Here is a 9,451-nt window from a genome sequence, read left to right on the forward strand (position 1 = left end):
CTGGACTTGTGCCTCACAACACACTTCACATTTTCAACAACCAGATATACGAACAAATCAACGGCACACCCATGGGCTCACCCATCTCTGGACTCATAGCAGAAGCAGTAATGCAAAGATTAGAACAAACAGTCTTACCGCAAATTCAGCCCAAACTCTGGGTCAGATATGTGGATGACACCTTTGTAATCATTAAAAACACAGAAATAGAAAACACACACCAGATCATCAACGCCACACTCACAGGAATCCAATTCACTAGAGAGGAGGAAAAGGGCAACCAACTCCCATTCCTAGACTTGAGGGTACAGAGAACACCAAACGGAGAATTCACCACAGAGGTATACAGGAAAGCCACACACACAGACCAAGTCCTGAGCTATGAAAGCAACCACCGCAACACACACAAAAGAAGTTGCATCAAGACACTATTCAAAAGGGACACAACACACTGCAGTACACCAGAACTGCAAAAAGAGGAAGAAGAACACCTATACAATGTATTCGCCAAAAACGGATATCCTCGCAATTTCATCAACAGATGCCTAAGGGAAAGACAATGGAACGAGGACATGCCGCAACCCAAAGGACGAGCCACACTACCATACATCAAGAGCATTTCTGAACTGACAGCCAGACTACTGCGACCACTAGGACTCAACACCGCACAAACCAACAGCCACTCTCGGACAACAACTCACCAGAACGAAAGACTCAATACCCAGCATGAGCAAAACCAATGTAGTGTACAAAATCCCATGCAAGGACTGCACAAAACACTACATAGGACAAACAGGAAGACAGCTAACGATCTGCATCCATAAACACCAACTGGCCACGAAACGACACGACCAGCTATCCTTAGTAGCCACACACGCAGATGACAAGCAACATGAATTCGACTGGGACAACACTACTATCATAGGGCAAGCCAGACAGAGAACAGACAGGGAATTCCTAGAGGCATGGCACTCATCCACAGATTCAATCAACAAGCACATCGACCTGGACCCAATATACCCACTGCAGCGGACAGCTGGAACTGACAACCGGAAGCGGCAGATACAAATCACTATAAATGCCGGAGGAAACATCACAGAAGCGCTTCACAGGAGGCTCCCAAGCACTGAGGATGTCACCTAGACAGGGGACGAAACGTCTGCAACACAAATTCCCAGCTCGGCGAACAGAACCACAACAATGAAACCAGTGATGTTTATTTGTAGGATATCTGTGAACTTCATGAACTGAGCGTCCAAAGTCTGTATATCTTTCTGTTTTTCTTTCACACTGTTGTATTGTGCAGCTTAGAATAACAAGATTGAAGAAGACAATGGCAAACGTAAGAATGGTAGTTTGTGATTGAAAGAGGGTGTTAATTGTACACCTTGGAAACAATGCAAACATCTGTCATATATTAATTATAACATTTTCTTTCATACAACCAAGGAATAGGAATAGGCCACTCTGCCCTTCATGCCTGTTCTTCAAAAAGGTCATGGCTGATCTGATTTTATCTTCAAACCTGTATTGCTGCGTAACCCAATAATCTTTCAACTCCTTGGTAATCAAGAATCAATCTACCTCTACATTAAAAATATTTAAAGATTTTATATCCACTGTTTTTTGATGAAGAAAATTTCTCAATCCTCTGATAGAATAAAGTTTCCTCATCTTTGTTTTAAATGGGTGACTTTTTTTAAGCTATGACCACTGGTTTGAGATTCTCCCACAAGTGGAAACATTCTTTCCACATCCATCCAAGTAAGAGTTTAGCTGCTTACTTTAACTCTCCTGAATGCTCATACATCCCAATTGTGGAAGATGCCACCTGTATCATAGCTGCTTATGGTCTAAGATGGGGATTGGTGCAGTATTGAGCCTATTTCTGTATGTAGCTCAGTGATTGTAGATTAATGCTGTAGAGTCTCTGATTTACGTGCCATAATTGAGGTTATACTAACAAAATAAATTGCCCTTGACCTGATTTTATTACAGCCCCTGCCAAATAATGCCCAATTATTTGGGATACTACCTTTAAAACCACAAGTTGCTTAAACTAGAAAAAGTTACAAAACTTATCATGGTGACCCTTAGTTTGTTCAACTGAATTTGAGTAACAATTTAAGTTCAATATTTTTTATAATAAATATTGTGTTGGCAGTTATCATCAGCTTTGGCTGTTTCTAATTGTGTTTCAGGTTTTCTTTGGCTACAGAGCTATTTCTTAGTGTTCTAAAAGTATGTAATGACAGTTTAAGTAATGGTCTTTAGAGCCAACAACATTGAAGGTTTTAATAACTGCAGCATCTCACTTTCGCTTGTGCCCATTTAGATTAACCTTTCTTTCAGTTGCCTCTTTCAGTTGAATTTAGTGGAGCATGTGCCAGTCTGTAAAGAAAGCTACGTAATTATAAAGCCAGTCATATATAAATTTGCACAGTTGACAGTCATGTGAAGGTTGGAGTCCTTTTTTGTTCATTCCCGTTCCTACATCTTATTACGACATGGAGGTGAACCCCTGCTACTTAAACCTAAACACCCAGAAAAGCCCGCCTCACCTTGCCTCGCGATCTGTTACAATATGAGTGACAGAGAACCCCCAAATTCCACTATTTAAAGAAAATAACATCAATTTATTTTTTAACTCTAAAAGTGAACATTAAACAACAACTATTCACAACTCTAAACTTCCCTTTCTCTTAACTGCTTACTATCTGCCTCTAACTCGAAAATAATATACTGTTCCAATAAGACACTTAGTGAAATTACGTTCAACTTAATTTCAAAATCATGCAGCTGTTGTCATCTTCTGTGTCTTTCTTCTTGCGGCTATAGATCTCCCTGGGTCGTCTTTCTTTTTACTGCGAATATGTTTCCTATGAAAAGGTGCCTTTGATAGAGAGTGTTTCCTAATTTCTTGAAGAGCAAGATGTTAGATCTCCAGGCATTTCTGGCTTGATGGCTCTTGTTCTTGCTCAAATTTTCAAAATGTCTGCACTTTTATACCCCCAACATTGGTGGTCCCATTGGTTTGATTTTGGTAAAACAATAAATTCAAACTTGATTGGGTTTTAGTATCCTGGGGCATAATTTAACTGATTAAGTTTGAATTGTTGTCAAAACAGCAACCAAAACACAGGTATCCCTTTCGTAGCCGAATGTTACATATTTTCAGTTTTCCAGTACACTGGGACTGCCTTCTAGTCATATACTCAGGTGCTTACAAGGTCTCAATTTAGAGCAGCATTCACTCTCTTAAAGGTACAATACACGCCTTCAACTTCATAACAGTCTGAACCACTCCATGTTGATGACCACTGTCTGCCAGTTGCTTCTCGTTGTGATGAGGTTTCAGGTTGGAAACTTCAGTGCAAGACGTTGATTGGCAATGTCCTGTTTAAAGGGCTAGCACAACGCTCCATGCTTAAAGTTGTATGTATTAACATACATGGTCTATTTGAAATATTTCAGTATGATCCATTGCTTATCTGCAGCAGCTTGTAGTGAACTTAAGTGAAGTTCTGCTTCACATATTGAAACTGAAGACACCATGGTATTTGGAAAATTTCCTGCCCATCTGAGGAATCATCCTAGAGAAATATTTCTGAACTACCTCCAAAGCAAGAACATTCATCCTTAAATCATCATTTTGCTGCCTTCTGTCTCATGTTAAAAACCTGGACTGTGACACCTATTTTCCTGATGCCAATGGTCAAGTTCAACATTTGACAGATGTGAGAGAGTCTGTCCATTTGCCACTAAATGCAGAATGTTGATGCAGCATTGTCGGCTTAGAGTTACTGTCTAATGAAGACTTGGCCTGCTTTCACTATGGCCTCAAGTGAGCAAGGCTAAATAGTTTCTGTTAGCTCTGGAACTTAAGTAGATACCCTCTGTAGATGATCTGATGACATGTGACAACACAAAGATAAAAATATGATGAATATGATGAAATAAGACCACAACCTTCTTTGATCCCATTGTGGATCTTCAAAGGCTTGCATTGTTGCCCATCATGCCATCACAGAAAGAGGAGATCATACTGAGCTCAATGGGAAGTCATGTCCGACAAGCCTCTGAGTTTTTCGAAGAGGTAACCAAAAGGATAGATGAGGGTAGGGAAGTAGATTTTGTCTATATGGGCTTTAGTTAGGCCTTTGACAAGGTCCCGCATTGTAGGCTAGTTACGAAGGTTAGCTCACATGGGATCCATGGAAAGCTAGGTATTTGGACTCAAAATTGGCTCAGTGGTAGGACCCAGAGGGTGACAGTCGAAGCTTGTTTCTCGGACTGAAGGACTGTGGCTAATGTTGTGTCCCAGGGGTCTGTGTTGGGAGTTTTGTTATTTGTTATTTACGTAAATGGATATGAATGTACAAGGCATGATTAGTAAGTTTGCGTATGATGCAAAGTTAGGAGGTATCTTTGATAACTAGGAAGGTTATCAAAAGTTACAGGGATCTTGATCAGATGGCGAAGTGGACCGAGGATTAGCAAATGCAATTCAATACAGATAAGTGTGAGGTATCGCACTTTGGAAAGTCAAAGTGAGGTAAAGAAACGGTAAAGACCTGAGGAGTGTTATGGAACAGAAGGACCCAGGAGTACTACGTAGTTCTCTGAAAGCGGCATCATATGTAGACAGGGTGGTGAAGAAGGCATTTAGCATACTGGCTTTCATCAGTCAAGACATTGAGTATAGGAGTTGGGATGTTACGTTACAGTTGTGCAAGTCATTGGTGAGGCCACATTTGGAGTATTGTGTACCTTTTTGGTCACCCTGTTACAGGAAGGACATAGTTAAATTGGAAAGAGTGCAAAGAAGATTTATGAGGATGTTGCCGTTACTAGTAGAACTAAGTTATAGGAACAGGTTGGCCAGAATAGTACTTTGTTCCTTGGACCGTAGGAGAATGAGGGATGACCTTACTGAGATGTATAAAATCGTGAAGGGCATAGATAGGATGAATGCAGATAGTCTTTTTCCCAGGGATGGAGAATTGAAAACTAGAGCACACAGGTTTAAGGTGAGAGGAAAGATTTAAGAAGGACCTGAGGGGGCAACCTCTTCATGCAGATAGTGGTTGGGAGATATGAAATGGGCTGCCAGAGAAAGTGATTGAGGCAGGTACAATTAGAACACTTAAATAACATTTGGATGGGAAGAGTTTGGAGAGATATGGACCAAATGTGGGCAGTTGGGTCAGCATGGGCCAGTTTGGGCTGAAGGGTCTATTTCCATGCTTTATACTCTGTGACTCTATGACTGTGACTATATCTTCAAAGGGCAGCGTGTATTATCTAGCAGCTTAAATAGACCACTTTTTCTCATGTGGTTGAATGCCTTGGCAAGATCAATGAAGGCACTATACAAGTGAACACCTTTTGTTCATCCATGTCTATTGTTGCTGCCAGACTGAAGATCATGTCAACAGTAGAGATCTCAGTCTTGGAATCACCTGGGGATTAGAGATAGATCTGTTCAGCTGGAATCTGCAGTCTTAGAAGAGCACCACAGGAAAAGTTGCTCTTTTTCTTGATGCTCAGCATTGAGATGCCTCAATATTTTTGCATTCATCGCGGTTGCCTTTGTTCTTATATAGGGTCACAATCTTTGCATCTTTGGACATTACCGTCTTCCTCCAGCAGAGACAGAAGATTTAGCTAATTGTGTTTCAATGTAGCCAGTTCTGCGTGAAGAGACAAAAATATCTGCAGAAGCTGGAATCCAAAGTCGACAAGCAGGAGGCTGGAAGAATACGGCAAGCCAGGTAGCATCAGGAGGTAGAGAAATTGAAGTATTGGGTATAACCCTTCTTCAGGAATGGAGGTGGAAGTAGTGAGAGCTGCAAATGGAGGTGTGGGAGGGTTTGAGTGGGGAGGGGGCTTGATGGTGGGATCTAGCTGGAGTTGGCAGAAGGATGTTTAAGGTTGTTTAAGGATGATGCGTTGAATGCAGAAACCGGTGGGGTGGAAGGTAAGGACAAAGGGTCTCTGTCTTTATTGTGTTTTGGAGGGAAGAGAGGGATTTAGACCTGTGGAGTGGCAAATAGAGAAGGTGCAGTTGAGGGCTGTCTGGATGACAGAGGGGAGGAAAGTACGTTGTTTAAAATAGGTGAACATCTGGGGTGCTTGCGAGTGGAATGTTTCCATCAGAGCAGATGGCCAGAGACAGAGAAATTGGGAAAATAGGATTGATTTTTGCAGGAAATGGGTTGGAAGGAGGTGTAGTCCAGGTAATTGTGGGAGTCGTAGAGTCCTACAGCATGGAGACAGTCCCTTTGGCCCAAATTGCTCCATGCTAACCTCAATGTCCATCCACACTAACCCCATTTTCCTGCACTAGCCCCTTTTCCTTCTAATCCATTCCTATCCAAGTATTTGTCCAAATGCCTTTTAAATACTGTTAATGTACCTGCCTCAACCACTTCCGCTGGCAGTGCATTCCATATACATATCCCCCTCTATCTAAAAGAAGTTGCCCCTCAGGTTACCTTTTATTCTTTCCCCTCTACCCTTAAACCAATGTCCTCTAGTCATCGATTCCCTCAATCCTGGGAAAAAGACTGAGTGCATTCACCTTATCCATGCCTGTCATGGTCTTATATGCCTCTGTAGTCATCCCTCAGTCTCCTACGCTCAAAAGAAGAAAGCCCTACTTGTCCAACATCTCCCTATAACTCAGACCATCGAGTCCAGATTACATTCTTGTAAATTTCTTCTGCACTCTTTTCAGTTTAATAACTATTCCTTCCAATAACAAGTTGCCCAAAACCACAATACTCCAAGTGCAGCCTCATTGATGTCCTGTATAACTGCAACATAATTTCCCAATTTCCATGCTCAGGAAAAAAAAAGTGTTGGTGCAGGTAGACAGAACAAGTCTCTGGGTTTATAGTAAATGTCAGTCTGTAGCCGGAGATGGAAGGCGGGGGGGGGGGGTGAAGGTATTCGAGACAGACCACATGAACTTAAAGACTGAGTGGAAGTTGTTAGCGGAATCAATGAACTGCACCAGTTCAGCCTGGGTGCAAGGTACAGTCATTGATGTAATATCGGAAGAGACAGGGAACAGTAACTGTGTCCGTACTGAAGAGGGACTGTTCAACATAACCGACAAAGAGGCAGACATAGCTGGGGCCCATGTGAGTGCCCATGGCCACCCACTGGATTTAGTGGAAACGGGAGTCGAAGGAAAAGTTAAGAAGGGTTAGCACTAATTCAGCAAGCAGATGAGGGTATTGGTGATGTGGGGGGAGAGGGGCTGGATTGTTGGAGCAGAGGAAACTGAGGCCCTGCAGGCCGTCCTTGTGGGGAATGGACTGCGCATCAATAGTGAAATTAAAGCGCTGCGACCGGGAAACTGGAAGTTTCTGAAGAGGTGGAGGGCATGGTTATTGTCCTGGATGTAAGTGGGAAGTGCATGGAACAAGGGAGAGAGGATGGAATCGAGGTAGGAAGATATGAGTTCAATAGGGCAGGAACATGCAGAGACAATGGGTTGGCCAGAGTAGTTGGGCTTGTGGATCTTGGGGAGCAGGTAGAACCAGACAGTGCAGGGCGTGGGGACTATGAGATTGGAGGTGGTGAAGGGGAGATTACCAGAGGCGATGTGGTCACGGACAGTGTGTGTGAAAATGGCCTGGTGGGGTTCAGTCAAGAGGGAGGTAGGGCGTAGTGGCGGAGAGCTGGCGTTCGGCCTCTGTGACATAAAGGTCCATTCTCCAGTCTGGAGGACCTCTATGTCACAGGCCAAACGCCAGCTCTCTGATACCACGACCTACCTCCCACTTGACTCTTCAGTACACACACAGGCACTGTTGCTCAACTCTTTCCACTATTACATCGATGACTGCATAGATTATATTTAGATTTAGATTAGATTACAGTGTGGAAACAGGCCCTTCGGCCCAACAAGTCCACACCGACCTGCCGAAGCGAAACCCACCCATACCCCTACATTTACCCCTTACCTAACACTACAGGCAATTTAATATGGCCAATTCACCTGACCCTGCACATCTTTGGATGGTGGGAGGAAACCGGAGCACCCGGAGGAAACCCACACAGACACGGGGAGAACGTGCAAACTCCACACAGTCAGTCGCCTGAGGCGGGAATTGAACCCGGGTCTCTGGCGCTGTGAGGCAGCAGTGCTAACCACTGTGCCGCCCATAGGTGCTACAGCCTTCACCCAGGTTGAACTGGAGCAGTTCATCGATTCCACTTTGCCCTTAAATTCACATGATCTGTCTCGGACGCCGCTCTCTCCATCCTTAACTTCTCCATTTCCATTTCTGGCGACAGTCTGTGGACTGACATTTACTGTAAACCCACAGACTCCCATAACTACCTAGACTTCACCTCCTTTCCCCCGGTATCCTGCAAAAACGCCATCCTATTTTCCCAATTCCTCAGTCTCCGTCACATCTGCTCCGACGCGGAAACATTCCACTCCCAACCATCCTAGAAGTCCACCTATTTAAACAACGTGCTTTTCTGCCCTCTGTCATCCAGACAGCCCTCCGCTCCACCTCCTCCATTCCTGGCTTCTCTGCTCTAAACCACCCCGCCACATGCAATAAAGACAAGAGTCCCCCTTGTCCTCACCTTCCACCCCATCAGTCTCCACATTCAACTCCGCCTCAAACACATCTGCCAACTCCAAAGAGACCCCTAACACCGAGCATCTTCCTCTCCCCACCTCTCTCTGCCTTCCACTTCTTGTGCCTTCATCATTTGTTGTTTCACGCGTATCTCCCCCCCCCCGAATGCCCCAGTACTTTCCCCTGCAGCCTTACGCACCCTCTCGCTCGCATGCTCTTTCTCTCTCTCACACACACATGTGCACGTACTCAAATGCACTACTCCGTCACACTCACGCACACTCTAATCAAGCACATGCGCACTCATACTCGCTCCATCACACGTGCACACGCACACATAAAAGTCTATGCCGTGAATTTGCATTTGTAGACTTGTATTTTGTTCCAAAAGCACATAATCTGTGGGCAGTCAGTCAATATGACATTTTATAAATTTCTGCTTCGGATATACTACCAATCTGACTCAAGATTGGGAGAAATACAGACTCTAAATACTCCGTCACATTCATGCCCACTCTCTCACAAGCTTATACTCTGTCACTCGCGCATGCACTCTTATCGATCGAATTGAATTTATTGTCACTTGTACCGAGGCATAATGACAAGCTTTGTCTTGTGCGCAATACGAGCAGATCACAGAGCTAAGTAGTATAGGTAAGTAAATAATAGGTAAACAGCGGCAAAACAAAAACACAGGTACAGGCAAATGTTAAGAGTTTGTGAGTCCATTCAGTATTCTAACAACAATAGGGTAGAAACTGTTACAAAACCGGCTGGTGCGAGTGTCTGGCTTCTGTACCTTCTCCCCGATGGTAGAGGTTGTCCCCAATCCCTACTACTTG

The 9,451-nt window shown here is 43.8% G+C and overlaps 1 protein-coding gene across 5 annotated transcripts in view; it reads left to right on the plus strand.

Annotated features, from left to right (window-relative positions):
- specc1la (sperm antigen with calponin homology and coiled-coil domains 1-like a) overlaps nt 1–9,451 on the plus strand; it is a 294,908-nt gene that overhangs the window by 111,038 nt on the left and 174,419 nt on the right. The gene's annotated exons all lie outside the window — the stretch shown is intronic.

Source organism: Chiloscyllium plagiosum, chromosome 25, assembly GCF_004010195.1.
Source record: "Chiloscyllium plagiosum isolate BGI_BamShark_2017 chromosome 25, ASM401019v2, whole genome shotgun sequence".
NCBI lineage: Eukaryota > Metazoa > Chordata > Chondrichthyes > Orectolobiformes > Hemiscylliidae > Chiloscyllium > Chiloscyllium plagiosum.